This window comes from Orcinus orca, chromosome 9 (genome assembly GCF_937001465.1).
Source record: "Orcinus orca chromosome 9, mOrcOrc1.1, whole genome shotgun sequence".
NCBI lineage: Eukaryota > Metazoa > Chordata > Mammalia > Artiodactyla > Delphinidae > Orcinus > Orcinus orca.
Window position 1 is genome coordinate 21,830,276 of NC_064567.1, and position 20,259 is coordinate 21,850,534.

A 20,259-nucleotide genomic window follows, 5' to 3' on the forward strand; every position below is an offset into this window, starting at 1 on the left:
CCCATCCTTTATGACCCTCAGGCACTGGGACAATATCTTTGGTGCTTGTACTTCTTGCCGCTTGCCATTGTCTATCACCCTAGGTTACCCCTCCTCATATCAGACCCACAACACCGTCCCCCTGGAGAGCCTTGCCCCTACTGTCCTCACCTCCCTCTGTGATTCCTGCCAGGCAGACCTTTCCCGCCCTTCCTGCAGCTACTCTCCTTTGTCCTCTCTGGGTGGCTTCCCTGGTCTTCCCAGTCCTCTCCTCAGCCTGAAGTCATCACCCCAATACTGGACTTGAAATCAGTCCAGAAGCACAGTTAAAGTAGATGATTTTCTCGTGTCTGCAGTTGGATCTCCCTCCCCACCCCACCTCCACTCCCAGCAATCCCAACCCTGTCCTCCCATACAACCCTGTCAAACCCGACCTGCACCCCGACCCCAACGCCATCCCCATCCCCACTCATTCCCTGAGCTCCTCCCTCCCCGACCCCAACTCCCTCCCCGCCCCCAGCGGATCCGTAGTAAAGAGCCTGGCGGAAGAGTTGCACCCTTGCCACAATATTCGAGGCTGTAGCAGCGGCCACTGCTCCCCACCCCCTGCCTGCCACCCTCCACTCCTCCCTCCCCAAGCCTCTGCTCCCACTGGCTGGCCCTGTAACTCTGAGGTTCCTTCTGGTTGGCACCTCCGAGATCTGCCTGGATTCCTACCTGCCCACCTCCCTCTTCCCGCTGCTCCCCCGTTGGCGTCCAGCCTGTGTCCCTTCTGCTGCGCTCCATTCTCCATCCTCCCCTGGATGCCTCCCATCACCTGGTCTGTCTCTGGTAGGTGGCCCTCCTGTCGTGCCACATCAAGACCCCATTTGAACATTCCTTCCTGTGACCTCTCCTCACGTGATCCGTTCCTTCCCTTTCCTTCCCTGGCCCAGGGAAAGCGTCTGCCTCTTCTCTAGGGCCCGTGATGTCATCTCAGTGCTCCCTGATGCCTGTCATCGAGTTGCATTGGGTCATCCCTTCTCTGTAGGGGGTGCTCCCTCCTGTGACCTGCTCTCACAGCTCACACTCTTTCCTTCCCCTGCCCTGCCACGTTCTCTCCTGAAATCATGGGCTGTCATTGGCCTGGTCCTTATACTGGCTTGGGCCACCATTTCCCTTTAGGCTCCCTTTTCCTTAGTCGTGTTCTGTCTCACCTTCCTTCCTCTTCTCCCTTCCCTTTTAATCAAGCCATTGTCCACGGGACTTTACACCAGGCCCCCACTTTGCTATCTTCTCCTTCCCTCACCTCCACTGCTTTCATCTCTCCTCCTTTGGACCCTGGGGTACACCCCTGCCCATTGCCTTGCTCTCCCACTCCGTGATGACGTGGTCCAGATCTCTCCTTTGCCCTCTTTCCCTCTTGGCCATATTTTAAGACTCTCTTCTGGTTGTCCATCGCATTCTGCCTGCCCCCTCTGTTGTTCCCCAGATCCACTCTCCTGATCATGAGACCCCACCTCCAACTCTCCACCATTCTGCCCCTTGCTGTCTCTCCCTGTGCCTCTTTGCTGCCCCCATTCTCTTCTCTGACTACACATATGGTTTGAAGGTCCCTGGTTCCCTGTGTGGACTCTCTCTGCCACATCCTAGGACTCCACCCTTTATAGCTCCCTTGTAATAGCAGAAGCACTGTTGATACCACCTGAATTCCTGGCCACTTCTCTGCCAATTCTAAGCATATTTGCTACCAACACACTGGGCTCCATCCACTTGAGTCCATCCTGAAGTCCCTGAGGTTACCTGCCAGTCATTTCTGTGCAGGATGTATCTAATGTGCAATGCTGCCCTGTTTCCTCCATGTCACCACAGTCATTGTGGCCCCTGTCCCCAGTTGCTCCTAAGAGCCCTGGGTCTTCAAACACCCAGGCTTTGGCATCTCAGCTGGGACCTGCTCTGTTCCTACCACTGGGCCTCAGTACTGCAGAGGCCACTCCTCTTGAGCCGTGAGATCAGTGGATGTCCCCACATTCATGAGGTTCTCTCCCCTCTTCTGTGCCTGTCCCTTACTTGTACCATCGACTCCCTGACCCAACCTGCTCCCTCCTTCTCATAGCTGCTCAAGATGCCTCTGTCTCTTGCTATCCAGAGTGGGTGGGGATTGGACGTTACTTGGCCCATACTCTGCCTTTTCTTCCGCTGAGAAACGCTCTACTTCATCTGCAGCATCCGTCCTATTTCCCCTGCCACCTGAGTCATGCGAGGTCTTCACTGCCTGTTCCTCGATACCTGCTCCCTCTCTTCCGACACACGCTCATGTTCCTGACCGCCAACTCCTGGTCCACAAAGTGCTGTCCATGGCCTCTGAAAACAGCCATAAGGACCCTATATTTCGGGTCTGCCATTTTGGAAGAGGTGGTTGTTTCTGGGTCCTCTCTGATGTTTCTTTTTCTCACCATGCCCCGTCTCCAGCATTTTCAGTGGGCCTCTACCCCTACCAGCCCAGGCTCCTCTGGCCTTACCCACCTCTCCCTGCTCCTCGCTTGCCTTACCTGCGCTGTGCTCTTCCCCCTGCATGGGCTTCCTCTGACCCTGGGTCCAATTTTCAGGGCAAGGTTCCTGGATTCTCCACACCCACTCTCTCCTGTGTGCTCTTTGCCACCCTCCCGGCACAGTGTGCTCCCTGATCCTTGCAGCAAGCCCCTCCTGCCCTGGCTGCTGGGCGCCATCGCCCGACCTTCCTCCTTCTTCTGGCCCATTGGACCTCTTCTCCTCTACCACACTCTCTCACCAGTTGGAGACTGCTCACCTGACCTCCTTGGCCCAGTTTCTAAGTCTCTGCTGCTTTGCAGTTACTGCATACACAGCAAAGGAACTGTCCTACCTGAGCCATGTGACATTCTTTAAAGAAGCTACTGTCTGTGCACCTTCCAGCTGGATTCAGTTGTCTCCTCTGCTCTGTGCTCCCTTCTCCGTCCCCCATCCACTGCTCAACCCGGTTGAGTCGTCTCTGCTTCAGGCACACTGTGTTGAATCCTCACGCTCCGCCCACCAACCCACGCTCATGAGCCAGGCTGAGCTTGCCTCCCGGGCCGCACGACCCCACGACATCACTCCCTGTAACCTTTCAGGTTTCCATCCAGACCCCTTGTCACGTACTCTTCTGACACAGCTCTCAGGGAGGCTCCGGCCTCTGATTCTCCGACCTTTTTCTTTCACCGCAGCACTCTCACCTTCTTCCCACCCTCCTGCCCCCGCACCTGCCAGACCCACTCCCGACACCACCGCCCTCAGTCTGGACCTGCACAGAGCCCTGGGTCCTGCTGTCCGCCCTCCCTCCCCCCTCGGGGCAGTCATCTCTCTTCCAGACGCTCTCCTGCACTGTCCTCTCCCGTCTCTTTTCATGCCCGCAGCCCCACCCACCCCTTGTATACCCTGCGCTTCATGACTCTCAGGCATGTGACAGTATCTTTAGTCTAATTCTCCTCTTTCTCAGTGCTTGTCATTTGTCCCTTTGAATAGTTTATCCCTCCTCATTTCAGATCTGTGACACCCCCTGCCCTTACGGTCATAATGTCCATCCATCTTTCCTGCCAACCAGCTGTTTCCCTTCTGCCTTCCTGCAGCCGCTCTCCGTTGTCCTCTCTGGGCGGCTTCAGTGCTCTCACCCTCCCTCTTCTTAACGTGCTCATCACCCCCAGCACCGGACTTGTAATCAGTCCACAAGCTCAGTTAAAGTAGGTGACTTTCTCAGTGCCTGGAGCTTGATTCATGTGTCCCGACTCCAACCCCCGTCCCCCCATCCCCACTGATCCCAACCCTGCCCTCCCACCCAACCCAGTCAACCCCTACCTGCACCCCAATCCTGATCCCCGTCCCAAAGTCCATCCCCCAAGCTCTCACCCCATCCCTGCCAGATCCACAGTAAAGAGCCTGGCTGAAAAGTTCCACCCTTGCTGCAACCTTTGAGGCTGTAAGAGCAGTCCCTGCTCCCCGCCCCCTGCCTGCCACCCCTTTCCTACTCCTCCTTCCCCATGTCTCTGCTCCCACTGGCTGGCCCCAGTACTCTGCACTTCCTTCCAGTTAGCGCCTCTGACATCTACCTGGTTTCCTACCTGCCACCTCCCTCTTCTCATTGCTCCTCTTAGTGGTAACCAGCCTGCCTCCTTCCACCTCTCTCCTCTCTCCATCCTCCCCTGTGCACCTTCCATCACCTGGTCTGTCTCTGGCAGGTGACTCTCCCTTGGTGCTGCATTGAGGCCCCCATTTAGACATTCCTTCCCAAGACCTTTCCTCGTGGGACCCATTCCTTCCCTTTCCCTCCCTGGCCCAGGGAAAGCATCTCCCTCTTCTCTAGGGCCCGTGATGTCATCTCAGTGCTCCCTGATGCCTGTCATCGAGTTGCATTGGGTCATCCCTTCTCCGTAGGGGGTGCTCCCTCGTGTGACCTGCTCTCACAGCTCATGCTCTTTCCTTCCCCTGCCCTGCCATGTTCTCTCCTGAAATCATGGGCTGTCACTGGTCTGGTCCTTCCGCTGGCTTGGGCCACCGTTTCCCTTTAGGCTCCCTTGGGCCACCGTTTCCCTTTAGGCTCCCTTTTTCTTGCTCTGTGTCACCTTCCTTCCTCTTCTCTCTTCCCTTTTAATCAAGCCATTGCCCACGGGAGTTTACACCGGGCCCCTACTTCCCTGTCTTCTCCTTCCCTCACCTCCACTGCTTCCATCTCTCTTCCTTTGGACCGAGGATGCACCCCTGCCCATCGCCTTGCTCTCCCACTCCCCAATAACATGTCCAGACACCCCTCTTTCCCTCTAGGCCACGATCCCCTCACAGCACCCATGTGCAGATCTTAAGACCCTCCAATTGCCCCCCGTCCCATTCGGCCTTGCTCCCTCTGTTGTTTGGGTCCAGCCTCCCAAACAAGAGTCCCTCACCCTCCAACCATTTAGCATCCCACCCATTGCTCTCTCCCCTTATGGTCCTTTCCTGCCCACATTATCTTCTCAAACTAGACCTCTGATACCCCACTGGCTTCACAGGTCCCAGCTGTTCCCCTGATTACCTGCACAGAGTCTTTCTGCCACTGGCTAACCTCCATTCTTCAGCACCTGATGAATAGCAGAAGAATGGATTTGGTGATTGATGACAAATGCTGTTACCACCTTAGTTCCCACCCATTCCTGTGCCATTTCTAAGCAGGCTTGCTACCTGCACACTGGATTCCACCTGGTCCTTTCCAGTGTCCCTGAGGATACCTGCTAGTAGTTTGTGTGCAGGGTCTATCTGATGGTACAGCACTGCCCTGTCCTCTGTGTCACCAGTCGTTGTGGCCCTTTCCCCCTTGCTCTGAGGGCCTTGGGTCTTCAAAGGCCCAGGCAATGGTGTCTCAGCTCTGCTTTGCTCCTACCATCTGGCATCAGTGCCGCACAAAACCTTCTTGCCTCCTGAGATCTCCCGAAGTCCCAGATTGGGAGCCCTTCAGGCTGCCCTGCTGTCCTCTGCAGTGCCCCCTTTACCTGTTCTGAGCCCCGAGCATGTCCATGATATTCTTTCCCCTCTTCACTGCCACCTGTTCCTTTCTTTTCCCATCGACTTCCCTGACCCAACTTGTATCCCACAGACACCTTTCATGGCTGCCCGAGACTCCAGTGTCTCTCTGTCTAAGCTGGCTGCCACTGAACTGGCTCGGCCCCTCATCCACCTTTTCTCCTGCTCTTGTCTCCAGGAGCCCCTCTGCTTCCTCTTCAACATCTCATCCTACTTCCTCTACCAGCCGCCAGTCATGTGACACATTTCCCAATCTTTCCCTTCTTCTTTGACCTGCCTTTATGTTCCCCCATTGCCAGCTTCTTGGTCCCCAGCATGCTGTACTGAACCCAGGCTGTCTGAATTCACACCAAAGCATGCTACGTTTTGGGCCTACCATTTTGGAGAAAATCGTTGCTTCTAGGTGCTCTCTGACCTTTCATCATCTCACCATGCGCTACGCTGACAGGGCTGTCTCCAAATTTCCAAAGAGCCACTGCCTCTACCATCTCAGCCTCCTCGGGCCTCACCCACCTCTCCCTGCTCCTCACCTGCCTCACCCTCGCGGTGCGCCTCCTCCAGCATGGGCTTCCTCATGCCCTCGACCCACTTTTGGGAGCACGGTTCCTAGATTCTCCACATCCACTGTCTCCTTCTAGCCCTTTGTCATCCATCTCTTGATGCAGTGTGTTCCCAGATCCTCTCAACAAGCCTCTCCTGCCCTGGCTGCCGGGCGCCATCGCCTGCAGTTTCTTACTCATCTGGCCCGTTTCCCCTCTTCTCTCCATACCCTCCCACCTGTCAGAGACTGCTCACCTGGCCTCCTGGTTTCAAGGTCTCTCCTGCTTTGCTTCTCTACTGCAACACAGAAAAACCTGTCCTACCTGAGCATGTAACATTCTTCCAGCTGCCGCTGTGAACCTCCCAACTGGATTCAGTTGTTCCTCGGCTGAGTGCTCCCTTCTTGATCCTCACCTGCTGCTCAACCCAGTTCAACCCTCTTTGCCTCAGACACACAGTACTGAGTCCACAGACTCTGCCCACCAGCCCACACTCAGCCCTGGGGACCTACGCTGTACTTTCCTCCGGGACCTCGTAAAGCTTGCTGCCTGTAACCTTTCATGCTTCCATTCCAGACCCCTTGTTGCATGCTCTTCTGACAGCTCTCGGGGAGCCTCCCCCTCTGATCCTCCTCCCCTCTTCCATCCACTCCAGTACTTCGACTTCTGCCTCCCTCCTGCCTGACATCATCCCGTTCGGTCTCAAACTGCACAGAGCCCTGAGTCCTGCTGTCTGCCCTCCCTCTCTCCTCCTCCCTCTCCAGCAGTCGTCTCTCTCCCAGATGCACTCCTCCGTGTTTGTCCCATCCGTCTGCCCTTTCTTCACTGTGGACATCTCGCCCAGAGCTCTCTGCTCAGATTTGCACAACCCACCTTCCTTTTGGTCGCCATTCCCATCTCTCTCAGCCCTACTCCTCAGGTGTCCTCAGCTCAGGGACCACTACCTTGTTGCCCACCCTCTCTACCATGGATGGTGAATCCTAACCTGCCCCCTCTCATTCCAGGCCCTTTGTTGGCTACATCCATTTGCTCACTGTCTGCTTGGTCTGGGTCCTTTTCCCTTATTTCTGACACTCTTGACTCTGATGCCTCCGTCTGCCCGACTTGGGCTCATCTGCTCATGCTTCACCTCTCTGCCCAGCTGCCCACCCTGCCCCTTCCACCCAGTGATTCTCACCCGAGGATGCGTGACCCCCGGGCAAGCCTATCAGCCTCATTATCCCGGCATGCTCTTGTGCTTTCCTTTGGGGATTTTCTTGATTTCTCTTTGTATTGAGCAGAGTGCTACTCACTGTTCAGATGTTTTCATGGAACTCTCTTGGGGCCATTGCCCACAGCTTCTCCTTGGGTGAAATCCACCTTCCTGTCCCCATGATGATCCCTGCTGGGGAAGCCCAATGTGACCTCCTGGGCTCCACTCTCCCTTGCCCACCTCTAGCCTCCCATTGGTTGCTATTGACACTTCTTCAGAATCCCCAAATGGCCCCACTCTGACACTGGTCAGTACTCTCAGAACCACCACAATCCCTTCCGCAGTTACTCACTGACACCCGACAGAACACAAATCTCAGTCTGCATGTATTGTTCTTTTCACACACACATCCCACACATCTTCTACCATCCTCAATGACTCTCAGGCATTGGGACAATATCACTGGTCAAAATCTGGTCCTTCTTGGCACCTGCCATTGTTTTTTTTCGCTACTTTACCCCTCCTCATAGCAGGCCCACGACATTGTCCCCCTGCAGAGCCTTGCCCCATGGTCCTTCTGTCCCTCTGTGATTCCTGCCAGGCAGACCTTTCCCTCCCTCCCTTCCTGCAGCTACTCTCCTTTGTCCTCTCTGGGTGGCTTCCCTGGTCTTCCCAGTCCTCTCCTCAGCCTGAAGTCATCACCCCAACACTGGACTTGAAATCAGTCCAGAAGCGCAATTAAAGTAGGTGATATTCTCAGTGCCTAGAGATTGGCTCATGTCCCTCCACCCACCCCATTAATCCCAGCCCTACCCTCCCATCCAACCCAGTCAAACCCAACCCACACCCCCACCCTAACCCTGCCCCCCTCCCCCTCCCCACCTCCCACCCCCATCCCCTCACCCTTCCCACACACCCACTGATCCCATCCCCAGCTCCCCCCGCCCCCAGCGGATCCGTAGTAAAGAGCCTGGCGGAAGAGTTGCACCCTTGCCACAATATTCGAGGCTGTAGCAGCGGCCACTGCTCCCCACCCCCTGTCTGCCACCCTCCACTCCTCCCTCCCCAAGCTTCTGCTCCCACTGGCTGGCCCTGTAACTCTGAGGTTCCTTCTGGTTGGCACCTCCGAGATCTGCCTGGATTCCTACCTGCCCACCTCCCTCTTCCCGCTGCTCCCCTGTTGGTGTCCAGCCTGTGTCCCTTCTGCTGCGCTCCATTCTCCATCCTCCCCTGGATGCCTCCCATCACCTGGTCTGTCTCTGGTAGGTGGCCCTCCTGTCGTGCCACATCAAGACCCCATTTGAACATTCCTTCCTGTGACCTCTCCTCACGTGATCCGTTCCTTCCCTTTCCCTCCCTGGCCCAGGGAAAGCGTCTGCCTCTTCTCTAGGGCCCGTGATGTCATCTCAGTGCTCCCTGATGCCTGTCATCGAGTTGCATTGGGTCATCCCTTCTCTGTAGGGGGTGCTCCCTCGTGTGACCGGCTCTCACAGCTCACGCTCTTTCCATCCCCTGCCCTGCCACGTTCTCTCCAGTATCATCTGCTGTCTCTCGTCCGGTTCTTCCACAGGCCCAGGCCACTGTTTCCCTTTAGGCTGCCTTGGCCTTAGCCTTCCTCTGTCCACTCCTCTCCTCCCTTTTAGTTAAGCTGTTGCCCACAGTTCTTTACACCAAGCTGGCACTTCCTCCTCTTCTTCCTTCCCTGGCCTCTACTGCTTCCATTTCTTCTCCATCAGCCCCCGTGATGCACCCCTGTCAGATGTCCTTGACCTCACACTCCCCCTTGACAGAGTCCAGATCCCCTTTGCTCTCTTTCCTCTACTTTATCTTCAACTTCCCCTTCCATCTGCCAGTTCCTGGGTGGATTCAGTGGTCTTTTCCTTGACATCTGCTCCCTTCTGCCATGAAGCTCCACCTGTTGCCAGCTTCTTCCTCTTTCATGTGCGGCTATGAATCCTTCTGCTCTCCCCCTACTTTTTCTAGTCCACCGTTTTGGAGAAGGTTGACGCTTCTGTGAGCTTCTCCCTGACCTCTCACATCTCCCCATGCCCTGCACTGACAGAGTTGTCTCCAGCGTTTTCAATGGGCCAGTATCTCTACCAGCTCATTCTCCTCTGGCCTCCTCCCACCACTCCCGTTCTCCTTGCTGGCCTTACCTGCTCTTTCCTCTGCCGCCTGCATGCCCTTGGCCCATTCCTAGGGGCAAAAGTTCCTGGATTCTCCATGTCCACTGCCACCTACAGGTTCAATTCCATCCCACTCTTGGTGCAGTGCTTTCCTGACCTTTTCAACAAGCCGCTCCTGCCCTAACCCCAAGGCTCCACGGCCAGCCCTTTCTCACTCTTCCTGCCCTATGGACCATCTCTCTCTACCATATTCTCCCACCCTTAGGAGACTGCTCCCCTGACCTCCTACCTCCCGGGCCCAGTTTCTAGGTCTCTGCCACTTTGCAGTTACTGCATACATAGCAAAGGAACTGTCCTACCTGAGCCATGTGACATTTTTCAGCTACCATTGTGAACCTTCCAGCTGGATTCGGTTGTCTTCTCTGCTGAGTGCTCCCTTCTTGATCCACCACCTGCTGCTCAACCAAATCCAGTCATCTTTGTCTCAGAAGCGATGCACTGAATCTGCGCTCCATCCACCAACCCATACTCACGCCCTGTGGACGTAGTGTATGGTTTCCTCCTGGGCCCCCAAAATATCGCTCCCTGTAACCTTTCGTATTTCTATTCAGACTCCTTTGTTGCTTATTTTTCTGACACAGCTCTTGGGGAGCCTCTTCCTCTGATTCCCCTTTTTCCTTTCATAGTGGCACTTCTGCCCTTCTCTTAGCTTTGCACCTGCCGCCCCACATGCTACACCATGCTTCTTCATCTCGTCCTGCAGTGATGGGTGCTGCCTTCCGTCCCTCCTTGTCTGCTTCTCCTCCCTCCCTAGCAGTCATCTCTCTACCAGACGCTCTCCTGCACTGTCCTCTCCCGTCCCATCTGCCCCTTCCTTCTGCGTGGACACCCGCCTCCGGTGCTCTCTGCTCACATACACACAACCCAACTTCCTTTCAGTCACCACTTCCATCTCCCTCAGCCTTACTCCTCCAGAGTCCTAAGCTCAGGGACACCATGCTTGCAATCCACTCCCAACTGATGGACCGTAATCCCCCTCCCCCCTCCCCCAGTCACTCCAGGTGCCTTGCTGGCTACATTCATTTACTCGCTGTCTCCCTGGCCCTGCCTGGGTCCTTTTCCTCCATGTCTGACACTCTTGACTCTGATGCCTCCGTCTGCCCGACTCGGGCTCATCTGCTCATGCTTCACCCCTCTTCCCAGCTGCCCACCCTGCCCCTTCCACCCAGTGATTCTCACCCGAGGATGCGTGACCCCCAAGGCAAGCCTATCAGCATCATCTTTCAGGAATGTTTTTGTGTTTTCTTTTTTGATTTTTTTGGTTTTGTTTTTGTTTGAGCAGAGTACTGCTCTCCCTCAGATGTTCTGACAGGCCTCCCTTGGGGTCCATGCCCACAGCCCCCCTTGGGTGAAATCGACCCCCCCCCACCCCGGGGAAGAATCACTGCTGTGGAAGCCCAGCGTGCCTCCCTGGGCTGCGCTCTCCCCTTGCCCGCCTCTAGGCTCCCATCGGTTGCCATTGACCCTTGTTCCTCAAGGATCCCAGCCCCGCCCCCCTCTCTGACACTGGCCCGGCACTGTCCTCCTGGAACCACCACATTCCCTTCCATATTAACTCACTGACACCTGACGTGCCGTAAACCCCGTTCTGCATTAAGACACTATTCTTTTCACACGCCCCTATATACCCCTCCTGCCCCCCATCCTTTATGACCCTCAGGCACTGGGACAATATCTTTGGTGCTTGTACTTCTTGCCGCTTGCCATTGTCTATCACCCTAGGTTACCCCTCCTCATATCAGACCCACAACACCGTCCCCCTGGAGAGCCTTGCCCCTACTGTCCTCACCTCCCTCTGTGATTCCTGCCAGGCAGACCTTTCCCGCCCTTCCTGCAGCTACTCTCCTTTGTCCTCTCTGGGTGGCTTCCCTGGTCTTCCCAGTCCTCTCCTCAGCCTGAAGTCATCACCCCAATACTGGACTTGAAATCAGTCCAGAAGCACAGTTAAAGTAGATGATTTTCTCGTGTCTGCAGTTGGATCTCCCTCCCCACCCCACCTCCACTCCCAGCAATCCCAACCCTGTCCTCCCATACAACCCTGTCAAACCCGACCTGCACCCCGACCCCAACGCCATCCCCATCCCCACTCATTCCCCGAGCTCCTCCCTTCCCACCCCCAGCTCCCTCCCCGCCCCCAGCGGATCCGTAGTAAAGAGCCTGGCGGAAGAGTTGCACCCTTGCCACAATATTCGAGGCTGTAGCAGCGGCCACTGCTCCCCACCCCCTGTCTGCCACCCTCCACTCCTCCCTCCCCAAGCTTCTGCTCCCACTGGCTGGCCCTGTAACTCTGAGGTTCCTTCTGGTTGGCACCTCCGAGATCTGCCTGGATTCCTACCTGCCCACCTCCCTCTTCCCGCTGCTCCCCTGTTGGTGTCCAGCCTGTGTCCCTTCTGCTGCGCTCCATTCTCCATCCTCCCCTGGATGCCTCCCATCACCTGGTCTGTCTCTGGTAGGTGGCCCTCCTGTCGTGCCACATCAAGACCCCATTTGAACATTCCTTCCTGTGACCTCTCCTCACGTGATCCGTTCCTTCCCTTTCCCTCCCTGGCCCAGGGAAAGCGTCTGCCTCTTCTCTAGGGCCCGTGATGTCATCTCAGTGCTCCCTGATGCCTGTCATCGAGTTGCATTGGGTCATCCCTTCTCTGTAGGGGGTGCTCCCTCGTGTGACCGGCTCTCACAGCTCACGCTCTTTCCATCCCCTGCCCTGCCACGTTCTCTCCAGTATCATCTGCTGTCTCTCGTCCGGTTCTTCCACAGGCCCAGGCCACTGTTTCCCTTTAGGCTGCCTTGGCCTTAGCCTTCCTCTGTCCACTCCTCTCCTCCCTTTTAGTTAAGCTGTTGCCCACAGTTCTTTACACCAAGCTGGCACTTCCTCCTCTTCTTCCTTCCCTGGCCTCTACTGCTTCCATTTCTTCTCCATCAGCCCCCGTGATGCACCCCTGTCAGATGTCCTTGACCTCACACTCCCCCTTGACAGAGTCCAGATCCCCTTTGCTCTCTTTCCTCTACTTTATCTTCAACTTCCCCTTCCATCTGCCAGTTCCTGGGTGGATTCAGTGGTCTTTTCCTTGACATCTGCTCCCTTCTGCCATGAAGCTCCACCTGTTGCCAGCTTCTTCCTCTTTCATGTGCGGCTATGAATCCTTCTGCTCTCCCCCTACTTTTTCTAGTCCACCGTTTTGGAGAAGGTTGACGCTTCTGTGAGCTTCTCCCTGACCTCTCACATCTCCCCATGCCCTGCACTGACAGAGTTGTCTCCAGCGTTTTCAATGGGCCAGTATCTCTACCAGCTCATTCTCCTCTGGCCTCCTCCCACCACTCCCGTTCTCCTTGCTGGCCTTACCTGCTCTTTCCTCTGCCGCCTGCATGCCCTTGGCCCATTCCTAGGGGCAAAAGTTCCTGGATTCTCCATGTCCACTGCCACCTACAGGTTCAATTCCATCCCACTCTTGGTGCAGTGCTTTCCTGACCTTTTCAACAAGCCGCTCCTGCCCTAACCCCAAGGCTCCACGGCCAGCCCTTTCTCACTCTTCCTGCCCTATGGACCATCTCTCTCTACCATATTCTCCCACCCTTAGGAGACTGCTCCCCTGACCTCCTACCTCCCGGGCCCAGTTTCTAGGTCTCTGCCACTTTGCAGTTACTGCATACATAGCAAAGGAACTGTCCTACCTGAGCCATGTGACATTTTTCAGCTACCATTGTGAACCTTCCAGCTGGATTCGGTTGTCTTCTCTGCTGAGTGCTCCCTTCTTGATCCACCACCTGCTGCTCAACCAAATCCAGTCATCTTTGTCTCAGAAGCAATGCACTGAATCTGCGCTCCATCCACCAACCCATACTCACGCCCTGTGGACGTAGTGTATGGTTTCCTCCTGGGCCCCCAAAATATCGCTCCCTGTAACCTTTCGTATTTCTATTCAGACTCCTTTGTTGCTTATTTTTCTGACACAGCTCTTGGGGAGCCTCTTCCTCTGATTCCCCTTTTTCCTTTCATAGTGGCACTTCTGCCCTTCTCTTAGCTTTGCACCTGCCGCCCCACATGCTACACCATGCTTCTTCATCTCGTCCTGCAGTGATGGGTGCTGCCTTCCGTCCCTCCTTGTCTGCTTCTCCTCCCTCCCTAGCAGTCATCTCTCTACCAGACGCTCTCCTGCACTGTCCTCTCCCGTCCCATCTGCCCCTTCCTTCTGCGTGGACACCCGCCTCCGGTGCTCTCTGCTCACATACACACAACCCAACTTCCTTTCAGTCACCACTTCCATCTCCCTCAGCCTTACTCCTCCAGAGTCCTAAGCTCAGGGACACCATGCTTGCAATCCACTCCCAACTGATGGACCGTAATCCCCCTCCCCCCTCCCCCAGTCACTCCAGGTGCCTTGCTGGCTACATTCATTTACTCGCTGTCTCCCTGGCCCTGCCTGGGTCCTTTTCCTCCATGTCTGACACTCTTGACTCTGATGCCTCCGTCTGCCCGACTCGGGCTCATCTGCTCATGCTTCACCCCTCTTCCCAGCTGCCCACCCTGCCCCTTCCACCCAGTGATTCTCACCCGAGGATGCGTGACCCCCAAGGCAAGCCTATCAGCATCATCTTTCAGGAATGTTTTTGTGTTTTCTTTTTTGATTTTTTTGGTTTTGTTTTTGTTTGAGCAGAGTACTGCTCTCCCTCAGATGTTCTGACAGGCCTCCCTTGGGGTCCATGCCCACAGCCCCCCTTGGGTGAAATCGACCCCCCCCCACCCCGGGGAAGAATCACTGCTGTGGAAGCCCAGCGTGCCTCCCTGGGCTGCGCTCTCCCCTTGCCCGCCTCTAGGCTCCCATCGGTTGCCATTGACCCTTGTTCCTCAAGGATCCCAGCCCCGCCCCCCTCTCTGACACTGGCCCGGCACTGTCCTCCTGGAACCACCACATTCCCTTCCATATTAACTCACTGACACCTGACGTGCCGTAAACCCCGTTCTGCATTAAGACACTATTCTTTTCACACGCCCCTATATACCCCTCCTGCCCCCCATCCTTTATGACCCTCAGGCACTGGGACAATATCTTTGGTGCTTGTACTTCTTGCCGCTTGCCATTGTCTATCACCCTAGGTTACCCCTCCTCATATCAGACCCACAACACCGTCCCCCTGGAGAGCCTTGCCCCTACTGTCCTCACCTCCCTCTGTGATTCCTGCCAGGCAGACCTTTCCCGCCCTTCCTGCAGCTACTCTCCTTTGTCCTCTCTGGGTGGCTTCCCTGGTCTTCCCAGTCCTCTCCTCAGCCTGAAGTCATCACCCCAATACTGGACTTGAAATCAGTCCAGAAGCACAGTTAAAGTAGATGATTTTCTCGTGTCTGCAGTTGGATCTCCCTCCCCACCCCACCTCCACTCCCAGCAATCCCAACCCTGTCCTCCCATACAACCCTGTCAAACCCGACCTGCACCCCGACCCCAACGCCATCCCCATCCCCACTCATTCCCCGAGCTCCTCCCTTCCCACCCCCAGCTCCCTCCCCGCCCCCAGCGGATCCGTAGTAAAGAGCCTGGCGGAAGAGTTGCACCCTTGCCACAATATTCGAGGCTGTAGCAGCGGCCACTGCTCCCCACCCCCTGTCTGCCACCCTCCACTCCTCCCTCCCCAAGCTTCTGCTCCCACTGGCTGGCCCTGTAACTCTGAGGTTCCTTCTGGCTGGCACCTCCGAGATCTGCCTGGATTCCTACCTGCCCACCTCCCTCTTCCCGCTGCTCCCCTGTTGGTGTCCAGCCTGTGTCCCTTCTGCTGCGCTCCATTCTCCATCCTCCCCTGGATGCCTCCCATCACCTGGTCTGTCTCTGGTAGGTGGCCCTCCTGTCGTGCCACATCAAGACCCCATTTGAACATTCCTTCCTGTGACCTCTCCTCACGTGATCCGTTCCTTCCCTTTCCCTCCCTGGCCCAGGGAAAGCGTCTGCCTCTTCTCTAGGGCCCGTGATGTCATCTCAGTGCTCCCTGATGCCTGTCATCGAGTTGCATTGGGTCATCCCTTCTCTGTAGGGGGTGCTCCCTCGTGTGACCGGCTCTCACAGCTCACGCTCTTTCCATCCCCTGCCCTGCCACGTTCTCTCCAGTATCATCTGCTGTCTCTCGTCCGGTTCTTCCACAGGCCCAGGCCACTGTTTCCCTTTAGGCTGCCTTGGCCTTAGCCTTCCTCTGTCCACTCCTCTCCTCCCTTTTAGTTAAGCTGTTGCCCACAGTTCTTTACACCAAGCTGGCACTTCCTCCTCTTCTTCCTTCCCTGGCCTCTACTGCTTCCATTTCTTCTCCATCAGCCCCCGTGATGCACCCCTGTCAGATGTCCTTGACCTCACACTCCCCCTTGACAGAGTCCAGATCCCCTTTGCTCTCTTTCCTCTACTTTATCTTCAACTTCCCCTTCCATCTGCCAGTTCCTGGGTGGATTCAGTGGTCTTTTCCTTGACATCTGCTCCCTTCTGCCATGAAGCTCCACCTGTTGCCAGCTTCTTCCTCTTTCATGTGCGGCTATGAATCCTTCTGCTCTCCCCCTACTTTTTCTAGTCCACCGTTTTGGAGAAGGTTGACGCTTCTGTGAGCTTCTCCCTGACCTCTCACATCTCCCCATGCCCTGCACTGACAGAGTTGTCTCCAGCGTTTTCAATGGGCCAGTATCTCTACCAGCTCATTCTCCTCTGGCCTCCTCCCACCACTCCCGTTCTCCTTGCTGGCCTTACCTGCTCTTTCCTCTGCCGCCTGCATGCCCTTGGCCCATTCCTAGGGGCAAAAGTTCCTGGATTCTCCATGTCCACTGCCACCTACAGGTTCAATTCCATCCCACTCTTGGTGCAGTGCTTTCCTGACCTTTTCAACAAGCCGCTCCTGCCCTAACCCCAAGGCTCCACGGCCAGCCCTTTCTCACTCTTCCTGCCCTATGGACCATCTCTCTCTACCATATTCTCCCACCCTTAGGAGACTGCTCCCCTGACCTCCTACCTCCCGGGCCCAGTTTCTAGGTCTCTGCCACTTTGCAGTTACTGCATACATAGCAAAGGAACTGTCCTACCTGAGCCATGTGACATTTTTCAGCTACCATTGTGAACCTTCCAGCTGGATTCGGTTGTCTTCTCTGCTGAGTGCTCCCTTCTTGATCCACCACCTGCTGCTCAACCAAATCCAGTCATCTTTGTCTCAGAAGCGATGCACTGAATCTGCGCTCCATCCACCAACCCATACTCACGCCCTGTGGACGTAGTGTATGGTTTCCTCCTGGGCCCCCAAAATATCGCTCCCTGTAACCTTTCGTATTTCTATTCAGACTCCTTTGTTGCTTATTTTTCTGACACAGCTCTTGGGGAGCCTCTTCCTCTGATTCCCCTTTTTCCTTTCATAGTGGCACTTCTGCCCTTCTCTTAGCTTTGCACCTGCCGCCCCACATGCTACACCATGCTTCTTCATCTCGTCCTGCAGTGATGGGTGCTGCCTTCCGTCCCTCCTTGTCTGCTTCTCCTCCCTCCCTAGCAGTCATCTCTCTACCAGACGCTCTCCTGCACTGTCCTCTCCCGTCCCATCTGCCCCTTCCTTCTGCGTGGACACCCGCCTCCGGTGCTCTCTGCTCACATACACACAACCCAACTTCCTTTCAGTCACCACTTCCATCTCCCTCAGCCTTACTCCTCCAGAGTCCTAAGCTCAGGGACACCATGCTTGCAATCCACTCCCAACTGATGGACCGTAATCCCCCTCCCCCCTCCCCCAGTCACTCCAGGTGCCTTGCTGGCTACATTCATTTACTCGCTGTCTCCCTGGCCCTGCCTGGGTCCTTTTCCTCCATGTCTGACACTCTTGACTCTGATGCCTCCGTCTGCCCGACTCGGGCTCATCTGCTCATGCTTCACCCCTCTTCCCAGCTGCCCACCCTGCCCCTTCCACCCAGTGATTCTCACCCGAGGATGCGTGACCCCCAAGGCAAGCCTATCAGCATCATCTTTCAGGAATGTTTTTGTGTTTTCTTTTTTGATTTTTTTGGTTTTGTTTTTGTTTGAGCAGAGTACTGCTCTCCCTCAGATGTTCTGACAGGCCTCCCTTGGGGTCCATGCCCACAGCCCCCCTTGGGTGAAATCGACCCCCCCCCCCACCCCGGGGAAGAATCACTGCTGTGGAAGCCCAGCGTGCCTCCCTGGGCTGCGCTCTCCCCTTGCCCGCCTCTAGGCTCCCATCGGTTGCCATTGACCCTTGTTCCTCAAGGATCCCAGCCCCGCCCCCCTCTCTGACACTGGCCCGGCACTGTCCTCCTGGAACCACCACATTCCCTTCCATATTAACTCACTGACACCTGACGTGCCGTAAACCCCGTTCTGCATTAAGACACTATTCTTTTCACACGCCCCTATATACCCCTCCTGCCCCCCATCCTTTATGACCCTCAGGCACTGGGACAATATCTTTGGTGCTTGTACTTCTTGCCGCTTGCCATTGTCTATCACCCTAGGTTACCCCTCCTCATATCAGACCCACAACACCGTCCCCCTGGAGAGCCTTGCCCCTACTGTCCTCACCTCCCTCTGTGATTCCTGCCAGGCAGACCTTTCCCGCCCTTCCTGCAGCTACTCTCCTTTGTCCTCTCTGGGTGGCTTCCCTGGTCTTCCCAGTCCTCTCCTCAGCCTGAAGTCATCACCCCAATACTGGACTTGAAATCAGTCCAGAAGCACAGTTAAAGTAGATGATTTTCTCGTGTCTGCAGTTGGATCTCCCTCCCCACCCCACCTCCACTCCCAGCAATCCCAACCCTGTCCTCCCATACAACCCTGTCAAACCCGACCTGCACCCCGACCCCAACGCCATCCCCATCCCCACTCATTCCCCGAGCTCCTCCCTTCCCACCCCCAGCTCCCTCCCCGCCCCCAGCGGATCCGTAGTAAAGAGCCTGGCGGAAGAGTTGCACCCTTGCCACAATATTCGAGGCTGTAGCAGCGGCCACTGCTCCCCACCCCCTGTCTGCCACCCTCCACTCCTCCCTCCCCAAGCTTCTGCTCCCACTGGCTGGCCCTGTAACTCTGAGGTTCCTTCTGGCTGGCACCTCCGAGATCTGCCTGGATTCCTACCTGCCCACCTCCCTCTTCCCGCTGCTCCCCTGTTGGTGTCCAGCCTGTGTCCCTTCTGCTGCGCTCCATTCTCCATCCTCCCCTGGATGCCTCCCATCACCTGGTCTGTCTCTGGTAGGTGGCCCTCCTGTCGTGCCACATCAAGACCCCATTTGAACATTCCTTCCTGTGACCTCTCCTCACGTGATCCGTTCCTTCCCTTTCCCTCCCTGGCCCAGGGAAAGCGTCTGCCTCTTCTCTAGGGCCCGTGATGTCATCTCAGTGCTCCCTGATGCCTGTCATCGAGTTGCATTGGGTCATCCCTTCTCTGTAGGGGGTGCTCCCTCGTGTGACCGGCTCTCACAGCTCACGCTCTTTCCATCCCCTGCCCTGCCACGTTCTCTCCGGTATCATCTGCTGTCTCTCGTCCGGTTCTTCCACAGGCCCAGGCCACTGTTTCCCTTTAGGCTGCCTTGGCCTTAGCCTTCCTCTGTCCACTCCTCTCCTCCCTTTTAGTTAAGCTGTTGCCCACAGTTCTTTACACCAAGCTGGCACTTCCTCCTCTTCTTCCTTCCCTGGCCTCTACTGCTTCCATTTCTTCTCCATCAGCCCCCGTGATGCACCCCTGTCAGATGTCCTTGACCTCACACTCCCCCTTGACAGAGTCCAGATCCCCTTTGCTCTCTTTCCTCTACTTTATCTTCAACTTCCCCTTCCATCTGCCAGTTCCTGGGTGGATTCAGTGGTCTTTTCCTTGACATCTGCTCCCTTCTGCCATGAAGCTCCACCTGTTGCCAGCTTCTTCCTCTTTCATGTGCGGCTATGAATCCTTCTGCTCTCCCCCTACTTTTTCTAGTCCACCGTTTTGGAGAAGGTTGACGCTTCTGTGAGCTTCTCCCTGACCTCTCACATCTCCCCATGCCCTGCACTGACAGAGTTGTCTCCAGCGTTTTCAATGGGCCAGTATCTCTACCAGCTCATTCTCCTCTGGCCTCCTCCCACCACTCCCGTTCTCCTTGCTGGCCTTACCTGCTCTTTCCTCTGCCGCCTGCATGCCCTTGGCCCATTCCTAGGGGCAAAAGTTCCTGGATTCTCCATGTCCACTGCCACCTACAGGTTCAATTCCATCCCACTCTTGGTGCAGTGCTTTCCTGACCTTTTCAACAAGCCGCTCCTGCCCTAACCCCAAGGCTCCACGGCCAGCCCTTTCTCACTCTTCCTGCCCTATGGACCATCTCTCTCTACCATATTCTCCCACCCTTAGGAGACTGCTCCCCTGACCTCCTACCTCCCGGGCCCAGTTTCTAGGTCTCTGCCACTTTGCAGTTACTGCATACATAGCAAAGGAACTGTCCTACCTGAGCCATGTGACATTTTTTCAGCTACCATTGTGAACCTTCCAGCTGGATTCGGTTGTCTTCTCTGCTGAGTGCTCCCTTCTTGATCCACCACCTGCTGCTCAACCAAATCCAGTCATCTTTGTCTCAGAAGCAATGCACTGAATCTGCGCTCCATCCACCAACCCATACTCACGCCCTGTGGACGTAGTGTATGGTTTCCTCCTGGGCCCCCAAAATATCGCTCCCTGTAACCTTTCGTATTTCTATTCAGACTCCTTTGTTGCTTATTTTTCTGACACAGCTCTTGGGGAGCCTCTTCCTCTGATTCCCCTTTTTCCTTTCATAGTGGCACTTCTGCCCTTCTCTTAGCTTTGCACCTGCCGCCCCACATGCTACACCATGCTTCTTCATCTCGTCCTGCAGTGATGGGTGCTG

The 20,259-nt window shown here is 55.8% G+C and overlaps 2 protein-coding genes across 2 annotated transcripts in view; one reads left to right on the forward strand and one right to left on the reverse strand.

The window, feature by feature from the left end:
- The window catches only part of COPG2 (COPI coat complex subunit gamma 2), a 159,021-nt gene that overhangs the window by 102,698 nt on the left and 36,064 nt on the right, over positions 1-20,259 (forward strand). The gene's annotated exons all lie outside the window — the stretch shown is intronic.
- Positions 1-20,259, reverse strand: part of MEST (mesoderm specific transcript) — a 107,595-nt gene that overhangs the window by 6,714 nt on the left and 80,622 nt on the right. The window lies entirely within an intron of this gene.